This window comes from Cyprinus carpio, chromosome B25, assembly GCF_018340385.1.
Source record: "Cyprinus carpio isolate SPL01 chromosome B25, ASM1834038v1, whole genome shotgun sequence".
Taxonomy (NCBI): Eukaryota; Metazoa; Chordata; class Actinopteri; order Cypriniformes; family Cyprinidae; genus Cyprinus; species Cyprinus carpio.
This window is the reverse complement of record NC_056621.1, coordinates 2,057,401-2,082,618: the sequence shown is the minus strand read 5'-3', so window position 1 is coordinate 2,082,618 and position 25,218 is coordinate 2,057,401. Positions and strand designations below refer to the sequence as shown.

Genomic DNA, 25,218 nt, shown 5'->3' with positions numbered 1-25,218 from the left:
TTGAGCTGAATAAACACCTGCATCTGCTTCAGAGCAGAACACGCTGCTAGAAACAGCAGATCAGCACATCAAGTCACCAGGTACAAAAAACAGAGGTTTAAATCAGTGTTTTTGTCTTACTGCACTGTTTTTATAATTCAAATCTTCCAGTGCAGTAAAACAGAATACACTCGCATTAAATAAAAACAGTTCAAAGTACTGCATGTCTGTTTTTTTCTTCTTTTTTAAATAAATACAGGTATTTCTTAATCATGATTCATCAGTGGATGTTCTTCTAAAGAAAATACATTTTTGTTTACAGTTACATTTACATTACTTATTGTAAATTAACTAAATAAAATTAATTTACATTAAATATTAGAAATTGCATAATAATTATTAAAACACATTTAATATCCATTTTTTAAAACTATTTCATATAAAAAAATGCAAATGCCATTTACCACTAAATTTAGTTTTGATTTTGACAAATTAAACATTATAATATAATATAAATATAATATAATATAATATAATATAATATAATATAATGATAATTATGTATTATATTTATACATCATAGTAATATTACAATTTTATTAACAATAAAATAAACTTGAATACATTTAAAATTAACTAAAATTATATTAATAATTTATATTAACATAATATGAATGTAAACTACTCACAATGCAAAAGGTTTTGAATTATTGTTTGTTTTATGTCTTACTGCACTGGCATAAATTAGTTTGCAGTTAATATGGCAATCAACAATCAAACTGTTATAGAAATATATTTGATATGCTTTTTTGAAAATTAGATCATATTAAAAATTGCAAAAGGCATCATCCACTTAATTTAATTTTGATTTTGACTAATTAAAGATTAATACAATATGAATGTGAACAGCAAAAATGACATTTTAATGTGTTTTAATTAGTCTTTTTCGTCTTACTGCGCTGGGAGATTTTTCCACGAGTTTTTAATTTGATTATTCTTCACAATAATTCTTCAAAGTTCACTACATCTGTTTATTTAAAAACTTTCTTTAATAATATTACTCGTTTCATAATGCTGTCATTGTGAATAATTCATCAGTGCAATGTTTTCCAAAAAAAAATAAAAAAATTAATTTACAGTTAAAATTACATCTTGTAAATTTAATATTAAATTTAATTATTAAAAATGCATATTAAATATTAAAATATAATTAATATGCATTTTTTAGATAATGCATATTAAAAATTGCAATATTTATTTACCACGAAATTTATGGCAAATTAAACATTACATTAATAATAAAACAAATATACTTTATTAATAATTTATATTAATATAATATGAATGCAAACTACTGGAACTGCTTTTCTGAGTTAGTATTTTTGTCTCTGGCACATTTTTCCATGTTTTACTTCATGTTTTAGCTCTAAATGTCTTACACACTTGCTTCTAAAGTACATTTATCTTCTTTCATGGATTTTTTTTGTATATTTGTACTGAAGAAATGCAGATAAAGCGAGAATGAAGGAAGTAAGCTTCAGTAAACGGCTGTGATGTGCGTCGGGGTCAAAGGTCGCGTTGTCGAGTGTGTTTTCAGGGTCAGAGTGTGTGTTCGGTCACGTACAAACACAGCGGCGCTGATCGATTTTCTTCTGCGTGAGTCTTTAATTAAACGTGCTGATAAGGGAAACAAGCATTAAAATAACATTATTAACTCACACACAGTTTAACGGCGTTTGTTATTCCCATAAGGACATTTTCAGACGATTGAACCCACAATAACAGCAAACACACACTCAAATCTCATTCCTAATGTGGGATAACTACAATTACAACTGACTTACACCCCCTGGCATACTAAGACATGGATAAAACCAGGATTTATTAATATTATTTCATAGCTCACAGCCAGTGTATCTGTGACACGAGGTTAATTAGCACACAAAATCAGCTCCCCTCACATCTCAGTTCAGATAAAACCAGCAGAAATCATGTTTACATTGACCAGAGGCTTTAAAAGCACTACTTATTCATCAAAACCTCGTCTGTTTTTGAGCTGGAACATCATCTTTTATGAGCAGGACTGTGGTTATAATATGATCTATTTATCATATATCTTAATCATGTGCTTATTGTGAATGATTCATCAGTGCACGTGTTCAAATTAAACACTGTAAAAAATACAATTATTAACAAACTGCATATTAAATATTAAAATATAATAATCAGAATTATTAAAATTCACGAGGAATAACAGTAATTATAATTATAAAATATTCATAAATAATACATAAAATATATAGTTAATTATAATTATATTACTGCTAAACTTAGTGTAAATAAATAGTTAAAAAATAAAATGATTCAGTATTTAAAAATATATTTAAAATAACCTCATATTAAAAACAGCAAGTCATTTACTACTACATTTAGTTTCGATTATGAAAAATTAACATTAATATTATTGATAATTATAATATTATTAATTATATTCTAATTATAAAATAGAATAAATATATTAATAAACACATAATTAAGTATTATTAATAATAATAATATTATTATTATTATTACATATTAATAATTATTATAATAAAAATATTTTTATATAATAATAATAATAATAATAATAATTTAATATGACTACTAAAACTGCAAAAATGGCATTGTAATGTGTTTGTGTAATATGTTTTTTTTTATAAATATATTAAACTTATTTATGATTCAAAATCCGCTAGTATTTTTGTTATATTATTATATTAAACTTGATTTAATCTTTTAAATGATTTCTTTATAATGTTGTTATTGTGAATGATTAATTGGTTTTTTACTTACAACTAAAATTACACCTTGTAAATTAAATCAAATTATTATAAATTGCATATTAAATTTTAAACTATAACTACATATTAAAAATTGCAATAGCCATTCACCACAAAAGACCAGATTTACTAAACAGGGCAATTTTCCGACAATCTGCAAATTAACGTTTCGTGATTCATTTGAATACTCTCCTCCCATAAATGTTGAAACTCCTACAAGTGCATATTCAATAAAGTCAGACTCAAAAATAACTGTTCACGCCTAATTCTCCACTAAATCCTGACAGTACTATTTTAACGCCACAAGACGGTTTGCGCCCGCGCAGGCTGTTAGTAAATCTTTTGATTGAGACACAAATGAAACCTATTTTATTAATCACCGAATCCATACACACGTTTGTTTTTCCTTCTGAGGCTGGAGTGGATACAGCTTCAGTCTGGCGTCTGATTGGTTGTTTCTGACGGGATCACATGATCATCTCACCAGAACAAAACAATGCGGTTGTGCCCCCGTCTCCACAAGTGTCTGGCGCTCCGGCCCCAGTCCGGATAATGAGTGTCCTGCAGCATCATGTCTGTTACTGGAAACAACAAACAAACAAACAATCACAGCAACTGAGCTCAGAGTCATAACAGAGTCAAATCCAAATAAACTAAAGTTACTCAATATCCACAATGCTTTCAAAGTAATAAAGTTCAGCATATCTATTTTTTGTATCTATCTCGATAAAACAACAAAGTGCTAATAAATAAGACAAAAACTTTTTTTTAAATATATTTAAAAATATTAACAAAAATTCTAAAATTCTAAGGTTCTCAGTGACACTAAAATATCACTGGACTGTCATAAATATTCTAAATATTTTTATGTATGTATGTATGTTCAGTATATCTGTTTTTTTCTTCAACATTATTTATTAATAACATTGTGAATGACTCATCAGTGTGCGTTATTCTAAAAATACACAATGTAAATGAAATCCAATCAGTGTTATTTCAGTGTCAATGAGATAATATTTTGTATTCATATTTTGAACTGGTTTTGGTTTTTAAATTTTTTTTATATTTCCTGCATTTTCATTTTTCTTTGTGTATGTGTGTGTGTTTTTAAATATAGTTTAATATTGCAAAATATGCATTTCACGTTCATGTCAAATGAATAACAATTCCATGTAAAATATTAAAATATATTTAATATATTAAAAACTGCAATAGTCATTTACCACTGAACTTAGTTTAGCTTACTAATAATAAAATAAAACAAAACATATGTTCCTTTACATTAATATAAATTTATAAACAAATAAATAGATACAGATTATAACATTTAAAATATTTATGACATCAAGGTATATTTATTTACATGATGGTTTGTCAAGTGCACTAGAGTTGTGCCCTATGGAGTGTGCACACTGCGCAGGGACCCTGATCCTGATCTGATCCTTCACAGGTGAGGAGGGAAGGAGAAATAAATCTGTGCAGATGAAGGACTGAATTAATGGCATGCAGAAGCCGTCTCGATTCAGCACTTTTAGACGCTCCTCCACCCTTCCTCTCGCTCTTCATCCCTCGCTTTTCTCCTCCTCTCCTCACTTTTGTTCATCCCTGCAGTCTGAACACAGGAATACTAATGCACCAAACACACACACACGCGCGTGCACTGATCTGAAGTACACCTGCGCTGGCGTGTCAGAGAGAAACACACTTTGATGTGGGATGTTTGTTTGCTGTGTCCTTCAGTGAACTTGAGAAAACCTCTTTTCAGAATCGATGAGGGCTTTATCTACACAGCTGTCAACATCTAGAACACTGTTTAGAAACAGACAGTAAAGTTACGCTGAAGTAAACACAGTGTGTCAGTCAGTTTGAGTGGCACTCTTGTGAAGAGATCTTTAAATAATTCCACTTTTAATGAAGCATTAAAAGTCAAGATGGGATCAAAAGAAGTTATTTAAATATATATAAAGTTAATATGAGATATACTTAGATAATATTAAATATATTTATATTATAGATATATTTATACAATTTATATTGCAACTAAGAAAAACATCTTTAAACTTTATTTTTTAAAAAGTATTGTATTATATTTAGAATATAAATACATTAAAATTATATATATACACACACACACACACACACACACACACAAACACATTTGTATATTGTATAAAATAATATAATAATTATATTATAACAGGTAAACAAAAAATAACGTGATTGTGATATTTTAGAAAATAAGATTGGATTTTACTACTTAATTAAAAAACATGGTAAAGTCATTGTAATGCAAATATTTTTATTTAAGTGTTAAGTGTTTAAGTTATCATAAGGGCATTGTTTAAAATTATACGTATGTATACAAAACTATTATATGTAAAATTATTTGTGCATTTTCAAATAAAGCACAAACGGGCTGAAGCTGCTGCATCGTGACGCAGTGCGACATTAATCGCTTCCAGTGTGACTAAACATCATTTTAATCATATGTATTATTAATTTCACTGGGTGTAAAACAGTTGCACCTGTAAGGAATACAGTATTATTATTTCTGCGCTTGTATCTGGGGGCTGAACGAGGATTTGTTGGTTCAGGCGATCTCTAATGTCACGTTCTCTCTGCGAGCGGCCGCCGCCTCTGGGAACCAGAGTCAATTACCAACAAATAATTACAGAAACATTTGAGTGGCTCGTCAGACGCGGGGAAGGTTCGTCAAGGTCAAGATTTCTCATAAAACAATTTCATGCTGCTTTAAAGTTGTGAAAGTCAACATAAATCAAAATCCAGCACATTTTCTTTAATACAAGCTCTTGGTGTTATTTGAATCTTTCATCAAGCGCTTATCGCTCAACAATCCAATCCTGACGGATTAAACGAATGATGAAAGAGAAGACGACTTTAAACAGGTTCTGGTTTGAGGCTCACCATCCACGCCGTCACAAAATCTCCCATCCACGTTCCTACAGCAGCCATCTTCATGAAGCTCTCGTTCCTGATGCCCATGTACTCCGTCACCATGTGAGGCCTGTAGAGACAGATCACACCTCATAACCACCACCATCACACAAAAAAGATTACCACCACAACAACACCATGTTTTTCTTAACATTTTTGAACATTTCCCATGTTAAAACTGTGTTTTTGGACATGGACCAATAAAGGATCTTGTTTTTTGGACATATCACATGTAAGCACTGAAGGATGTTTTTTGAACATGTACCATATTATTATGGTAAATATGTGTTTTTTGAACATTTACCATGGTAATACCATGATTGTTGAATATTTCTCATGTTTATACAATGTTTCTGGGCATGTACCACTGAAAAAACATGTTTTTGGACATGTACAATTTTATTACCATGTTGTTATTATTATTTTTTTTTTAATATACCCTTTAAGATACCACATTGTTTGAACATGTACCACATTATTGCGATGTTTGGGGACATGTCCTACAGTATATATATATATATACATTTCTCATGTTAATACCATGTTTTTATTCATGTACCATTGAATAATCACGTTTTTGAACATGTATCATTGTATTGCCATTTTTTGAGAACATGTCCTATTGTAATATAAAGTTTATTTTGAACAATTACCATGGTAATACTGTATTTTTTGAACATTTACCATGGTAATACCATTAGTTTTGGATGTTTTTGAACCATGGAATTACCATGTTTTTCAACATGTTTTTTTTGAACATTTATCACGGTAATATCAAGTTTTTTGATCATTTACCATGTTTTTGGACATCAACCAGTACCACCTTGCTTTGATTTTGGGCATGTACCATTGAATTACCATGTTTTTGAACAGTTACCATGGTAAAACCATGTTTTTTGCCCATTTTCCATGTTAAGACACACTGTGATCTGGTCAGTCTGATGTTTTGTGTCACAGCTGATCACGAGGTGTAACTTCTTCAGCTGCATCTTCTCCAGAAGCTTTTATCTGACCTGACATCTGCTGGATGTGTTTCAATCAGGACACGCTAACATCATCAGCAACACTTCAGAGGCCTTTACGATACATTCAGGGAACGACTGGCTTCCAGAAAATGATCCAAAGCAAATAAAAACAGCCAAGCGTTCACACATTGTGACAGCGAGCGAATGTAATCTCTTTTACGCAGCTTTTATGCCGTCAGAAGTGTTTACAGGCCATGAACAGGTACAAACTCGTTAATCTGCTTATGCACGTCGCTTTGTGGATTACAGACGGTGGGAAGCGCAGAACAAGGCCAATTTTGTTGCGCACAAATGTCAGAACGAGCGGATGGCTGCCACCCGGGTTCTTTGGTCTTGGTGTTAGGGATAATAATACCATTATCTTGTAAATGAGCTTTCATCCTCATTTGCACGTCCAATCAACGCAAATCTGTAAACCAAACGTACGCTTGACCCACATGGCGCGCGTGAGATTGAATCTGTATTCCATTCGTTACGGCCCGTCGTTAGGGCGCATGTCCAGACCGCGACTTATCACCTTCCCCCCACGCCGATAAAGCCGCTTTGATTAGAACGAAGATTTATTGGCGCATTAAGTCGGTTTCAAACACCCCGCGGTTGTGGAAGGCGGCCAGCCGCTGGGAGTCACTCACCAAGGGCATCGAGCTAATCAATAATACGGGAACCATCCGATGCAGTCCAGCGCCTCAGACGCTCACGGCTGTGTTGGTATGTAACACAGAGACCGGTGTAGGTTGGTGCTGTCTTACAGTATTACACACAGAGCCAAATTCAGCTCTCTCTCTCTCTCTCAAGCACACACACACACACTCACTCGCTCTCTGATTAGTGTCTCTCAGGTCTTCATTTATTCATCATGGCTGTAATTTTAATGCAGTACTGCTGGGTAACCTAACGAAGGGAAACGAAGTCACATCAGCAGCACAAATGACACACACATCACTCCATGCGTCTTGGATACATGCCATTTTTAACATCTACCATGGTATTAAAATGTTTTAGGACATGTTCCATGGTCATGTCTTTTCCCATGGTTTCTCATGGTTACACCATGTTTTTGCTTCTTTTTTTTTTTAACAATTACCATGGTCTTTTAAACATATACCATGTAAACATCATTTCAAACATTTACCAAGGTAATAGCATGTTTTTTTTTAATGGATTTTTTTTTATATATTTACCATGATAATACCACAGTTTTGAACATTCACTCTGGTATTACCTTGTTTTTGAACATGTACCATGGTAAGATGTTTTTTTTTTGGAAGATTTCCCATGTCAATATCATGTTTTTTGACATATACCACTGAAATACCATGTTTTTTGAATATTTACCATGGTAATAGGATGTTTTTTGTTTTTTTTACTCTGATTACATTATATTTACCATGTTAATACCACAGTTTTGAACATTTACTCAGATATTACCATGTTTTTGAACATGTCCCATGGTGAGAGATTTTTGTTTTAGATTTCATGTCAATACCACGTTTATGGACATATACCACTGAAATACTATGTTTTTTTTATATTTACCATGTTAATACCACAATTTTGAACATTTACTCTGGTATTACCATGTTTTTGAACATGTCCCATGGTAAGATGTTTTTTGAAGATTTCCCATGTCAATACCACACAATAGTATTACAATGTTTTTGTACACATACAATTGAAATACCATGTTTCACAAACATTTACCATGGTAATACCATGATTTTGAACATTACAATCTATTTATTCATTGTTTTTGTACATGTACCATTGAAATGCCTTTTCCCTCATGATAATAATACTTTTTTTTAACATAAAATGTATTTTCCCCAGATTACTGTAAGCAGATTGATTATTAATTCTAACCACACATATCTAAATAAGGAAGAGTTCAACAGCTTGTTTGTACACATGTGGTGTAACCGAACGATTCCCCAGAGTCTCTTCTGTTAATTATAGTTCTACAGCAGCCCAGTTTATGAAAAATGAAACACACTGCTAAAAAAAATGAGGTCACATATGCTGCACGAGTTGATTTGAATCAACAAAACCAGCCGTCACTGATGAGGGAGGAACATCAGGTGCGCGGACCCTCGTTCCTGGAAGTCAGAGAGGCCCGTGACAGGATTACTGATGTGTCTGGATGTGCCGGTATTCCCGGGATGAGTGTGTCAGCCGTGAGAATTAATATGAATGATGCTCCCGAGCGACTGCTAATGAGTCCAGTCTCAGAGAACAAAAGTCCAGTCATGATTTGACAAATTCAAACTGCATGGCTGCTTAAATTTCCAACGTGCCTTTGGTGAGTTTTCAGGGCCGCATACTGAATCAGTCTGATTCTGTGCAAATGGCCACGGGCCGGCTCTCAGAGATGTTTGTGACATTCTCACCGGCTCCTGAGGCACAACTGAATTTTAATTAGACACATCTCAGGAACCACAAATCTGAAATCCACCCTTCCCTGAGGCTCACTGGCACCTGACAGGACAGAATTATGATCAGGCCGAGCGATGGGCATCACATTCTCTACAAGAACCCATCTAGAACTCTTAAAGTCAGGATCAAATGCAATTTCACTTTCTAAACACGTTATTGAGCTCATTGTAAATTATTCACCAATGCATACGTCTCACTTTTGTCATTTTTTTTCAGATTCATTGTTATTTTAGAATTTATAATATAATACTATTAATTTTTGTTAATATTTTGTATTAGATTCTATATTTCTGCATAGTGATTTAGAGTTTTTTTTAATATAGTTTTTATTTATTTTTGTTTATTACTTTAGTTTATATAGTTTTATTTATTTTAGTACATCAAGGTATATTAAATGAAAAAAAAGAAATTTATTTTTTATTAGTTTTTGTATGTCTTGTATATGTCTATTTTGCATATGTCTAGTTATATGTCTATATATATTTATTTTATTGATTAGTTTTAATTTGTTTAATTACTTTAGCATATCAAGATTAGGGCTGTCAAGCAATTTAAATGTTTAATCTAATTAATTTCATGCTGTGACGATTAATTAGTCTAATTAATCGCAAATGAATCACTTCTGTCAGAGAAGTTACCCACAAAAGATGTTTGTCATGATTATTAGAAGAGAAAAGCACTGAAGAGACAATACAAAAAGTAGCTTTAGAAATAAATATTTTAATAAATAATGATAATAAATGGATATTAAGTTAAATGATAATATATATATAGTACTACAGATATATTTTATATATTTAAGAAACATATATGTTACATATTAAATATATTTATTTATAACAAAATATAAGAATATAAATATATAAATGTATATACGTGCAAATATTTTCTAAATATATACTGTATTTGTGTGTATTTATATATACATAATAAATACATGCACATATCATGTAAACAAAAACGTTTATTTTGAATGTGATTTATCATGATTAATCATTCGACAGCACTATTTATCATCATTATTGCATATCCTGTTTTACTCTGAAATGCATCACATTGCGACAGTCAAACAGGTTGCCAAGTTTCCGTAACGTGCATTTCTGATTAAAACACAAACCCTAACGAGTACATCTGAAATGAACAAATGCAAATCAATAAATGTGTTAATGTCAGCGCTGTTATTTGCTCTCATTTAGCCCAGTTTCCGTTTGCAGTTTTAAAGCGGAACTGCTGCAGTGGAGAGAGCCAGAAACAGAATAAAGCAAGCTGATTATTAAGAGGAATTAGTAAATGTTCCTCACACACAAATGCAAATGTAACTCATGCAGATTCTGCGGATCTCCTGAGGGAAACGCATCCTGGACTAAAGGAAAGATTTGCCAAAGTTTTATAAGCGACAGCGAGTGTTAGATTAGACAGCTACTAGTGCAGAAGCCGCTTGATTTATGGCACCAGCAACTTGTAAAGCAGCACTTAACATGATGATCATGTTGAGCGGTTAGTCTGGCTGCTGGTAACACACACACACACACACACTTAAACGACGTGTCACTTCCTGATGTACGATTCGGCCTATATGTGCATCTGTTAATCCCAGGGGAGTTTCACAGTTGTCATGGTAACAGCGGAAGCGGCTTGTCTCCAGCTGGGTTGACCCGTGAGAGATCACTAGCCACGCCCACTTCAGCCCAGGCTCCACCCCCTGGCCTACATAGTCAAACTGCTTTTCTTCCCCGAATTGATTCTCTGGTGCACGGCTTCAAATTCATAAAAAAACTTGACCCAGTTAAAAGGGTTTTGTTTACCCTAAAATACATTCTGTCATTTACTCACCCATTGAGTGCCATTAAGTTTTTTGAACACACAACATGGTATTATCATGTATTTGGACATTCACTATAGTATTATGAAGTTTTTTGGACATGCACCATTGAAATACCATGTTTTTGTAAACATGTCATTACATGTTTTTGGACATTCACCATATTTGTGATGTTTTTATGGACATGTACCATTGAATTAGAATGTTTTTTAAGCATTTCCCATTTTAATACCATGTTTTTGATCATTCACCATTTATGATGTTTTTTAGACTTCACTGAAATCATTGAAATGCCATGTTTTTAAAAACACATACCATGGTATTAACATGCTTTTATATACATACATATACATACACACACTCACTGGCCACATATATATATATATATACTGTGTATATATTTACACATATATACATACATATACATACACACACTCACTGGCCACTTTATTATGTACATCCGTTCAATTGCTTCGTAACATAAATTGCTAATCAGCCAATCACATGGCAGCAACTCAATGCATTTAGGCATCTATATGTGGTGAAGATGACTTGCAGAAATTCAAACCTAGCATCAGAATGGGGAAGAAAGGGATTTAAGTGACTTTGAACGTGGAATGGTCTGAGTTTTTCACAAACTGCTGATCTGCTGCGATTTTCACACACAACCATTTCTAGGGTTTACAGAGAATGGTCCGAAAAAGAGAAAATATCCAGTGAGCGGCAGTTGTGTGGACGAAAATGCCTTGCTGATGTCAGAGGTCAGAGGAGAATGGGCAGACTGGTTAGAGATGATAGAAAGGCAACAGTAACTCAAATAACCACTCGTTACAACCAAGGTATGCAGAATACCATCTCTGAACACACAACACGCCGAACCCTGAAGCAGATGGACTACAGCAGCAGAAGACCACACCGGGTGCCTCTCCTGTCAGCTAAGAACAGGAAACAGAGGCTACATTTCACACAGGATCACCAAAACTGGACAATAGAAGATTGGAAAAATGTTGCCTGGTCTGATCAGTCTCAATTTCTGCTGCTACATTCAGATGGTAGAGTCAGAATTCAGCTTTGGGATGTGGTGCAACGGGAGAATCACATCATTGATGTGCAGCCGACAAATCTGCAGCAACTGCGTGATGCTAGTATGTCAACATGTACCAACATCTCTGAGGAATGTTTCCAACACATTGTTGAATCTATGCCATGAAGAATTAATGCAGTTCTGAAGGCAAAAGGGGGTCCAACCCAGTATTAGCGAGGTGTAACTAATAAAGCGGCCAGTGAGTGTGTATATATTGAACATTTCCAATGTTGATACCATGTAATTGGACATGCACTAGATTTTTATTTCTCTCTCTTTCATCTTTTTTTTCATACACCATTTAATTTGTTTTTTGAACCTTGGAAATACCATATTTTTGGACATGTATCAAAGTGTTATGCTGTTTTTTGGACATGTCCCATGGTAATACCATGTTTTTAAACATGTACTATGGAAATATCGTTATTTTTTTTGAACATTTCCAATGTCAATACCATGTTGTTGGACATGCACCATAATATTTAGCTATTTGTAGAACATTTAACATTGTAAGAACATGTTTTTTTTTTTTTTTTTTAACATTTACCATGGTGATATGACAGCATATTTTTGCATATTCACCATAGTATAACCATGTTTTTTTTTAGACATGTACCATGGCATATGGATATGTAATCCATTCAGTACAATGTTATTGTTTGTTACAATGTTACATATTAATTATGCTTTGTTTAATCTGTTTAATAAAATCTGTCATAATTTTTGTTGTGCAGCAAAACGCTCCAGAAAAGACAAAACCTGTGAACTACTCCTTTAGATCAAATCACACATATTTATCAATATTAAATAACGTGTCATGTGTCATTCTGACATATTAATATAACTCAGATCTACATAGTCTAATAATTGTATATGAAAAGCCGTTGCCTAGACACTCATTTTTGATTTATCGTAACAATTATCTGGGAGCACGACTGATTTATTAGGTTTGGTCTGAAACACAGGATATTGATTAAAATGAAATTTAATGTTCTTCTGCTGGTGAAATAAAACAGATGAGCTCCATCCTGTCCTCTAACCTGCTCTTCATTTTCTGAAGGTCAAAGGTCGCGGTCATTGGATTCGGGAGCCCATGACCTTCAAATATCTGCCTCGAAATGAGATATTCTGTGCGCTGTGGGTCTATTGGGCAGATATTGATTATGTGGTGAGGTGTCAGCGCCGCCGGCTCACAAACATCACCTTCAGGACCTCAACATTTATCCCAGGAGCCAAACAGGATGCTTCAGAGTGTGTGTGTGTGTGTGTGTGTGTGTGTGTGTGCACACGGCGTTTTCAATTACAGGCGACCGCAGCTCCGTTACAGCCCGGTTAGTCCATCTGCAAGTGGTGGATTGAAACAGAGACACATAAATATAGACAGATAAAATAGAGATTTACTTTTATAGGCCACTGAAGATGTCCACCTTATCTTATTTTGCAACGCGTAAGTAAGAATTTTGGTTCATTAGCCACTGTAGGTAAAACTGGAGAAATAACAAAGAGAAGTAAAGGATAAAACACTTTGTGCTACAAAATTGATAATAAATTACAATAATATGATAATAAATACCATTTTAGAAAATAAAACTAAATGACAGGCTGTATTTTACAGGTACACACGCAAATAAATACATAATAAAATTATATATATATATATATATATATATATATTAGAATTTTATTTAGTCGCTTACAAAAAGTGTGTGTGTGTGTATATATATATATATATATATTACACATATATAAAGCATAAGTTATATATGCTTAAGTAATATATAATATAAAATGGGATATATAATTTTATGCATTTATATATAAAGCACAATAGATGCATATATAACTCATCTACAGTAAAAAATAAAAGAATGAAGCAAAATTCAAGTAACAAATGGCCACATCTGCTCTTACATTAATGAAGTGTTTACAGTAAAACTGGGATGACTGTTGCAGCAATACATTGTGGGACTCACTGTCTGCAGTGCTGTTTTGGAGATGAGAGTGAGTGTGTCTGAGCATGTCCTAATTGGCCGTGAGTAATGCGATCTGCATGCACGCTGCAGTCTTAATTAAATAACGCTGCTTAATTAGCACATGATGTATGCCTGGAACGGACGCCTCGAGCACTGACGAGTTAAAGCGGCTGAGTGCTGACTCCGCCCCCTCTCACAGCTCCGCCCACATCACAGCCCCAACCCCACAACACACACTGAGCTGAGAACGAAGATCATCATCATCATCATCAGTGTCTTGGGCTCTAGATGCAGTAATGATGCCGTAATGATTTGAAAAAGGCGAATATGATGTCATAAAGGAGCGATGATGTCATTTATAAAAATACTGTTTCATTCCCTATGAAATCTGTCAGACTATCAACGTTTTTATAACCTGCAGAGAGAGAATGAGAGTGTTTATGATGTTCATTTCAATCACAAGCGCATTGAGCGGCCGCTGGAGAGCTGTTCAGTGTGTGTGTGTGTGTGTGTGTGTGTGTGTGTGTGTGTGTGTGAGTGTGTGTGAAGGGGGAGGAAGCAGAACTGGTTGTTAGGAGTGTTTGATGTGGGGGTTTGAGCGGGTGTTATTGTGTGTGTGTGTGTGTGTGTGTGTGTGTGTTGCAGAGAATAAAAGAATATCAATGAGAAAGACGAGAGGCTACAGATGCTGAGAAGGTTTTCTTTGTTTATGCATATATTTACACACACACACACACACACACACACACACACACACACACACACACACACACACACACACACACACACACACACACACACACACACCTCCAGATCTCATTAACATAATGTGAAAAATGAAAAAGTAATGACAAACTTTACATTTAATTTATACTTTATTAAAATAATAAAGCCGAAGATGAATGTGGTAGCATTTGTTGTACTGAACAAAATTTCTGCTGATTTGAGAGAAAAAATAATGACTGACAGAATGATTTTCACTACAGCAAAACAAAGAAGAGAATATAAAAAGAATGACAAAACAATGGGTAGAAATGTCACGAAAAAGTTCCTTATCATTTTTTTTTTTTTTGATTAGGGATAAAATATAACATTTCAACATGAACATAAGCAGATAAAAACAACATCCAGAAACACAACAGGACACACTGTACGTGTGTCAAACAACATGTTAATATTCCCCAGATATTAAAAATAGTATTTCACTCAACCAAGATCACAATAACCGTAGTAACTGCAGCAGTTACCATGGTAAAGCACTGAAGGAGAGATGCTGAACGTAAACGTCTCAAGACACTACAGATGTTTTTCCAGCATTAATCTGATGTTTATTCTGAGAGTAAATCAGAGAGCGACAGTGAGAGCATCAGATCCAGCAGCACTGTATGTGCCTCACAGGTGTAAACAATCATTTCTCCTGACAGAGCCGAAAACAGAGCTCGTGTGCTGTACAACAGCGCCACCTATCCACAAACACCAGCAACCCTTCAAATACATTTCTGAGGCTCCAAATGATCAAACTTTGCTGTCGTGTCTTCAGTCATCTGATTGATAGTGTATAGGTTTTTATCCAGTCAAAGCGCTTTTAGTGTATTTGTACAAATGTCCAGCTTCTAATCGTGTGCTTCTGGTGTCAGATCTTGAGTGATTTTGATCAAGAAAAGGTCAGAATAACTGCAGTAATATCTCCAGATGAACTCTTACTGGACTGAAGCAGCTCAGCTTTACTTGATTCTCCATCAATCATGTTTTAGAGTCTCAAATCTGATCATCAGGATCTTTTGAGGAGCGTTTGTTTCCAGAAGCTTTACTTTCACTGTTCCTCAGCGGAGGAATGATCTTCACAAGCCTCCAGAACATCTCACATCTTCTGAGGAGCCTTTATTTCTTCATCTCTCAATCACTGCATTATATGTTTGGAGCATTTACATCTCATCTTACTGACACACATTACTGCAGATATAGAGCACAGACTCATATTTAGATCGTTTTATGACAGTATCTGCTCTACTGTTAGAAAGATCTCATTCATTTACATTACAAGCGTCAGAATTTAATCTGACTTTCTGACCATAAATATCATTATCTGCACCAAATTGCATATTTTAAATCAGGTTGAGTCTCTGAATAAAACTGAGCTGTTTTTTCCTTCATATTCTAACAATAAATAAATAGGTTTAGAGATTTTCTGAAGCTAAATTTAACTTAGTTTTAATATAAAATATTTGCAATAATGTAAATTAAAAATAAACATATAAATAATAAATATACATAGATAGATACATATGCATAAACAAACAATATTTACACATAATGTAAATCAATCAGGCTTTATAGGGTTAAAATGACGCTGAATTACAAAACTATTAAATTTGATATTTCATATTACACACACACACACACACACACACATATATTAGTGCTGTCAAATGATTAATCGCATCCAAAATAAGTTTTTGTTTACATAATATATGTATGTGTACTGTGTATATTTATTTATGTATATATAAATACAAACACATGCATGTATATTTTTAATAAAACTATTTTATATTTGTATATATTTATATAAGTTATATATATTCAAACATGTAAATATTTTCAAAATATATACTGTATCTGTGTGTATTTATATACACATAATAAATACACACAGTAAACACACACACATATATATTACATAAACAAAAACTTGTATTTTGTATTTAATTTTTTAAAACTTTTTTATTTGAATACAATTAATCATTTGACAGCACTAATATATATATATATATATAGCATTAAAAAATACAATTAATAATAGTATAAGTATTAAATCAGTAAAACACTTACAAATTATATTTATTCAAAAATACAATAAATAAATAATTAAGCTAAATTTTATAGCTTTAATATACAGTATTTGTAATAATTTAAAATAAAAATAATTATATAAACAGTACATATACATATATATATATATACATACATATATGTACAGATACAAAAGATATGTACACATATTGTGAGTAAATTGTGAGTTGATTCTGAGCAGTACTTGTATGACACTCAAATGTTCCAAATCAGTAACTCGTGAAGTTCTGTTCTAGTTATAATGCTGCCTCAGGAAACAGCTGCCTATGTAGGTAGTAGACAGCAAGGCAGCTCACTAGGTTTGGGAAGAGAGAGCATCTGTTTAGACATTGAGTGTCTGTTCTGTGAAGGTTGGCAGATTTAGTATTCTGCTCATGAAAACCCAGATTATGCAGCTTTGGATGAAATCTTTTATGATCTAGTTAGAAGATATTGCTAAAAGTTGCTCAGAGACATTTCAAGTCACTTCAGCCTCAGTCATCATTACAGCGGCGATGGAAAGGTCTGAGAATAATGCCCATCTGCACTCTTCATATCTTTGTTCATCAAAGTTCTGATGATTTAATAAAACAACAAAGCTTTCTCGCACTCACAAATGTATCAAACTAGTCTTTGATCAGTTCTACCTGCGCTCACAAACATTCGTTCTGATGGTGCTTTTATGGCCAGGAACAATCGGCAGGACTGCCATGCTGACCGCGTTTAACCTTGAGAAGACGTATGGGGACACGATCGCTCAACATTCAATCTCACTGAAAAATGGTGCAGCCATTCTCCAAACGGCGGACTGTAATGTGAAAGCATCGGCTGTGCGCAGAGCTCAACATTAGATGGCGAATCGAACCGTAAGTGAGGCATCCATCTTACCGCATACAATTGAAGCGGCGCCATGCTTGACTGTCTGCACATGTGCTGATCTGAGATCATACGTCCTCAGATAATGTAAAGCAGATTCTCGGGTCAGTGCTTAAATGCACTTAAAGCTTATAGGATTCATGCACGGCTGGTCAAATCAATCCCTCAGTAGAGAATAGAGAGCCATTCTTGTGCAGAACTGAAGTGCAATGACATTTTTGAGTAAAATCATACAAAAATGATAAATATCTCTCTGTTGCATTTCTGCACGGAACAACAAACAGAACAATCAATGCAGTCTGATTCAGTAATGATTCTTTAAGATGCTACTTTTTGATTAATCTATTTCAAAAGTCCCTCCTGTTTTACAAACAAATAAATCTCATGAGCTGGTTCGTTTAACTGAATCACTCAAAGAGTCATAAATCAGACTCAAACACACTCAAAAGATTTGAATCCCTGAGTCATCTGTTTAAATCAATCAGCAGTACTGCATACTACTAAACCATACAATCACAATAAATAAACATCTTTCTGTTGCATTTCTGCACACAACAACAAACATACAGAACGATAAATGTAGTCTGGTTCAGAAATGATTCTTTTAGCTGGTTCTTTATAATGAATCTTTTTAAAAAATACTCTCAAATCAATCTTGAGCTCTATGATTATTATGTAGTCTGATTTACTAACAAATGCATCTCATGAGCTGGTTTGATCAAAAAGAATCAGATGCACTCAATAGATTTGAATCCCTGAGTCATCCATTCGAATCAATCAGTTTACTGAACCACACAACTGCATTAAATGATCTTCCTTCTGTTGCATTTCTGCACACAATAAACATACAGAACGATCAGTGTAGTCTGATTCAGTTCTTTTAGTTGGTTCTTTTTAATGAATAACCCAAAAAAAACTGAATGAATTATGAACAAATACATTTGTTCAACTGAATCACTCAAAAAGCATCATGATTCAGCCCCAAACACACTCAAAGATTTGAACCTCTGTTCTGGACTCATTTACTATCATCTAATAGTTACGACCAATTACTGAGACTTTCTAAAAAGAATAAAAGAATCATTAATGGAATTAAAGAGACAGAAATCGTTAAACTCCTTACAACGGCCATCCCTAATCAGAAAAACTGAGAGGAGGGAATGAAATTTTGCAATTAAAGACAAGATATCTCTTACCCCATCCGTCCACTCATGAGCAGAATGAGGTTATAGATGTGAGAGAAGATGAAGAGCGAGAGAATGGTGGTGAAAAACATGGTCATCCAAGAGCCGTGGTCCTCACGAAACATCTTCAGACGCAGGAGACGACCTGAGACACCGAGGAGAAACCACATTAACATTTAAACAAATAAGAGTACTGCTTGACACATAACAAGGTCATGATGATGTGTATGCGATCAAAGACACATACCACTACATTTTAATATACTTATACATTATTATGTTTTTGAATAAGCTTTTATTTCTATAATTTCAGTTTGTATTTTTAGAAATTGTATTAGTTTTTGTTCTTTTAAAATATTATTATTTAAGCTTAATTTATTTTAATTTTAACTTTAGTTTTCAACCATTCAGCCAATATTTCTTTCTTTCAACACATGACAACACAAAAACAATCGTACATTGCCTAAAACATTGTAAAGGCAGGAAAATTAATAACAACTGCATCATGTAATGACAACACACAATAAATATATATACACTGACAATAATTATACTAACTGAAGGTAAGTGGTTGCAAACAATTTATTTTAACTACATTAAAAATAATAATAATAATGTTAAAAGTTAGTCAACTAAATTAGTTTATTTAAATGTAGCTAAAATAAATTGATTGCAACCACTTACCTTAAAATATTTTTTTTTCAGTATATTAGGGCTGCACGATAAAGGTTAAACCAATAATCAAGATTATTCTGCCCAAAAATTCTAATCACGATTATTAATCACTATGATTGAATATCTTATAGAATAATTGCACTTTCGAAAACTTCAGTCAGGGTTCTTATTGTTAACTAAAATTAAAATGATTAAAAAATATTTTTGTTAAATATATATATATATTTTTAATTCAATCAAAAAAACAGTTCTCATTTTAATTCTGTTTGACTTGATGCACTAAAATAACTAACTAAAGCTTAAATAAATAAATAAATAAATAAATAAATACACAACAATGACTTTTCCTCTCAAAAAGCTAAAACAGTGAAATACCTCATATTAACTAGAAGAATTCACAAATTATGTTAATGTATTCAAACAACACAGTCAAGAGATTCATGTTTGGATATGTTGCAAATATCACAGATGACATATAAATGTATGTATACATAAATAAAAACAATGAGAAAATAGAAGAATATAGAGAAAGAAGGGCCAACTGAAATCTAATTTTCATTACGTTTTCAATCAAATATTTATATTTTAGGTTAGCTTCATGCCTTTTAGCAAAAATGTTTCTGATAGTTTTAGTTAACAACAGTAACCCCGCAGAAACACATTTTCTGTCCGTATCGGCACGACCTTCACTGATCCAGACATGATAATTAGCACCTGGAAAGCTCCATACAACTAATCATCTCTGCAACCTGTAATTTCTGCTGATTAAACCGTCTGTCCACACGTCGAGCGCCAGGTTTTGCCTCACAGACCCAATGAACCCGTCGAAAGCCTGCGCTTTTGTGTTTTCCTCAGCAGCAATCGATCCTCAGAACTGCTGTTTTGGTTTCATGAAGAGGCCTACATCATTAGAGCGGCGTTATTCATGACCTGCGAGGAGATTTCCATTATTTCCCTTCACCTGAAGGATCAAACGACAGTAGGGAACATCTTTCTTTGTCTCTGGCTCTCTTTCAGAGCGTGAGATTGATTCAGATGTCGGGGAAGCCGCTCTGAATGCTTAATCGCGCCCTTCAGCGTCTGTCACGGAGGTGATCTCGGTCCTGCGAGTGGAGAGGAAGGTTTCACGGCTTTCGAGTGTCTGTTTAAAGTGATTAAAGACGACTAAAGTTAAAGACAGTGTCAGTAGCACTTACACGGGCCGAGTCTGATCATTACACACGCGTGGAGCATTTTAACTAAGCTAAAGGCCTGAAACCTATAGTCAGCTGCCTTGGTGTGTACACCCTACATAGGGAGCATCTTAACTGAGATTTGGAGCACACTACATAGGCAGCAACTAAGTGGAGATTTGTTTCTTACTCAGTATATCTGTCTTGATTTCCAGCACAAATATCCAAGCATTCGTAAATCAGGAAACATTTACTGGAGAAGCAAAATTACATCAGAAATTTATCTCAAAATGAAATCAGTTTAGGTTTAAAACATGAAACATATTTGCCAATGAGATCAGAAAAATAAAACCGTTTCCCATTGAATTAATGTTATTTTTTTCTGAAACAACTGAAAGATATTGTAAAAGTATGAACTCACTTAATGTTTCTTAGTATTTATGTCATGTTCTTCCATGAAATATCAGAATATTCATTAAGAATTCTTTAATTAAGATATATTTTAAGGAGACAAATTACTATAACATTAAATATCAAAATTAAGTGATTTTTTTTAAAGAACTAAAATCTCCAAATTGGGTCAGAAAAACTCAAATTCAATTTATTTTTCTGACTCCACTGGAAGTAAACACATTTTTCTCAGTATGTTTGTCTTGCATTCCAGTAAAACACATAAACATACTTAAATCAGATTGAGGAGCAAAATGACTTTAGATATAAAGTCTTGTTTTCTATACAATAATAATAAAAATGTTTTCCCAGTGAATAAAGTTTATTTTTCTATCCCCATTGACAGACATTTGTTCTTCTTTTAAACAACTTACTTGTTTTATGAAAAAAATGCATCAAAAATAAGTCTTAATATCTTTATGTAAGAATGTTCAGATATTTGTACAGGAAAACAACAAAAATAATGAGACAGAAACTAATATTGCAGTGTTATCTATAAGCATATTGAGATGATAACAACACAATACTCTAATAAACATAAAAAGATACACAAATAATAAACATTTATTATTATAATCCATCATCTTATTGCAATGCATTCTGGGATGATCTTCTTTGTAATTTCAACAAATGCTTTTTGTTTTTCTGCCCTGTGAAAGTTACAGTATGTTTCATAATACACTGAACCGGATGAGATCAAGGGCATTTTGATTCCTTAATCATTCACGACCTATAATCTTCACATCTGCGTTCCCATTTGTGCGCTCTCCATCAGAAATGAAGCTGGCCTGTCTTTAAGATGCTTCAATCATTTCCGTAAAGATTCAGTTCGTTCAGTTATCAGTGAATTATCAGGAAAACTCCCTCAAAGTGAATTATTTATTCACAAAGCTTTCTGAAAGTTGCATCATGTCTCGGCCAGACAGAAAAATCTCATTTGGAGTCAGTAAAAAAGTAGTTCTGCTAAATGAAAATATCCAAGTCTCTCTCTCTCACACACACTGAGAGAGAGAGAGTTTTAGCACCTCACAGTTTGTTTTTCTAGCACTAGTGTGTTTGTTTAGCAGCTGATGGTTCATTTTTCAGCCTCTTTACAGCTTGTGAGCTTCTTTCCCAGATACTGACACTCTCCTGTCAGTGATCCGGCACCGAGCGATTCATCTCTCCTTTAGATCCGCGCTCGGGGCCACAGACCGGCCGACCGCACCGGCCTGAATCAGCAGTAATATATTACGCATATTGTGGCAATGAGAGGAAGCGTCCTGCTCATTAGAGCTAAACATTTCCATCTGTCCCGCTAACCCTGTCAAACTCACTTTAACTAACAGCAGCCCCAAGAATAAGTCGCTGTAATTATTCCTTTAGCAGCTTCCTCTAATTACCAATGAATGTTACCATAGTAATTCCTGGATGAGACAGCCTTGGCATTTACATTAGCAGGCACACATGCACACATTTAATGCATGGCGTATTTTTGTCTTGTTTTCCAGCACAAATTTCTAAACACTGCAATACGCTGCACACAAAAAAAAAATGCTGTCAGGCGGGATTGAAAAGCTACATGACATTCTGCATGCAACCTGCCAATAAATGCCAGAAAGTATGCAAATTAATGGAAAACTGCAAAAAAAAAAAAAAAAAAACATATTTGTAATGAGTATTGTTCTGTTGTTTTTTTAAATTAAAATAAAAAAAAACAATACAAAACTAAATTCATTTGCATTAGATCCCAAGTAGTTTTTATTATAAACAAATTAAAAAAAAAAGAAAAGAAAGAAATCAGTGCCAGTGCAGTAAGACAAAATACTCTCATTCTAAAATATTATTGCTGCTTCTCAAGTAAATTTATCTAGTTTTTTTTAGACACTTTTACTGGAAAACATATAGAAACAAGCTAATTAAAAACTCATTAAGGAGCAACTTGCATATGCAATGGAAAATTGCAATTTAGTGCAGTTACTCAAAACGCATCAGTCAGGTTCTCAGTGCTGCAATTAACAAAGGCAAGTAAATGTTTATTAAAAGAAAACATTTTGTTTTTCAGGCTGAATTAACTGCAGAATGCTGGAAGAAATGCATGTAAATTACAGAATAAGTTAGTGTACATAAATGGTGTGTAGAATGTACTATGTAGTATGCAGTGTGCAGTATGCAGTATGCACAGCATGTAGACTGCAGAATAAGTGTTCACAAAAGGTGTGTAGAATGTAGTATGTCGTATGTAGTGTGCAGTATGTAGTGTATGCAGTATGCACAGCATGTAGACTGCAGAATAAGTGTTCACAAATGATGTGTAGAATGTGCTATGTAGTATGTAGTGTGCAGTATGCAGTATTCATAGCATGTAGACTGCAGAATAAATGTTCATAAATGGTGTGTAGAATTTGCTATGTAGTATTCAGTATATAGTATTCAGTATGCAGTATGCACAGCATGTAGACTGCAGAATAAGTGTTCATAAATGGTGTGTAGAATGTACTATGTAGTATTCAGTATGTAGTATGCAGTATGCAGTATGCACAGCATGTAGACTGAAGAATAAGTGTTCATAAAAGGTGTGAAGAATGTACTATGTAGTATGTAGTATGTAGTGTGCAGTATGCAGTATTCATAGCATGTAGACTGAAGAATAAGTGTTCACAAATGGTGTGTAGAATGTACTATGTAGTATGTAGTATGCAGAATGTAGAATGCACAGCATGTAGACTGCAGAATGAGTTTTCATAAATGGTGTGTAAAATGTACTATGTAGTGTGCAGTATGAAGTGTATACAGTGTGTACAGCATGTAGAATGCAGAATAAGTGTTCATAAATTTACATTTGCATTTACATTTAGTAATTTAGTAGACACTTTTTTCCAAACAAACCTACAAACAAATAAAAACAAACTAATCAAACAAAACAAAAAAAAAATCAAATACAAACAATATAAAAAACAAGCAGTCAGTTAGCTAAACGCAGTAATTAGAATTATTACAACACCATATGATAAGAATCATTTAGTAATTTTCTTGTGTAGATTTTAAACAAAATATAGTGTAAGTATCCTCTTTCTTTCTTCAATAATTCATATATTCAATTCTTCCATTTCATTGATTGTCAATGCATATATTCATTTGCTATCAGCTATGTTTGGTTCATGGGTTGCAATATTTTTATGATTTTAATATATTCAAATTTGAAGTTAACCTGATCAAGGAAATAATGTGACTGAAATTATCAAAATCAGCAGTCAACATGGAGAAACTGTCTCTTTTTTAACATTTGAAATAACTAGAATGCTGGTTCTCTTATCTTTTCAGGGTATATTTAATATTCACACAGACTGGAGTTTTGCATAACATCTACTAAAATCTATTATTAAAAAGGCAGAATAATGATTAAAAATTCCTTTCTTGACTGTGCTGAGAACATCACAATGATACCTGCAAAAATATGATTCTTAAAATTCTTTTAAAACAATCACTGTACATACATGTCCATAACATAGATTACGGTTTCACCAAGAAAAATATCCTTCCCTTGTAATACCAAAAGGGTCTTTAATATTTAAGCTTGCCAACTACCGTACACTTATGAAAAACATTACAGGTTATAAACTGAAACCAAGCCATTTTGATGTGAATTGAACCCCGAGTAATAAAATAACCCATGTAGTTGTGTTGTGATATTTATATGGTGCTAAATGGTGTGAACACTTCCGTATGTAGTATGCAGCATAGTGTATGCAAGACAATATAGTTATTTATTGACAAATAATGGCAAAACAATGCATACTTCTCCAAAATCCTCTTTTTCCACTTTAAAATATTGCAAGGATTTAAAGTGCATTCACAAAGAACAAACTGTACAAGCACTTTTATCACAGCAGCATCAGCTGACATCGAGGAAATGGAGATGGACTTGAGATTTCTCTGAAGATATGAGCTGCGATATGA

General features: G+C 33.4%; 1 protein-coding gene and 1 pseudogene across 1 annotated transcript in view; one reads left to right on the top strand and one right to left on the bottom strand.

Annotated features, from left to right (window-relative positions):
- Positions 1–25,218, top strand: part of myo9ab (myosin IXAb) — a 709,890-nt gene that overhangs the window by 309,217 nt on the left and 375,455 nt on the right.
- Positions 1–25,218, bottom strand: part of LOC109054011 — a 50,936-nt pseudogene that overhangs the window by 10,753 nt on the left and 14,965 nt on the right.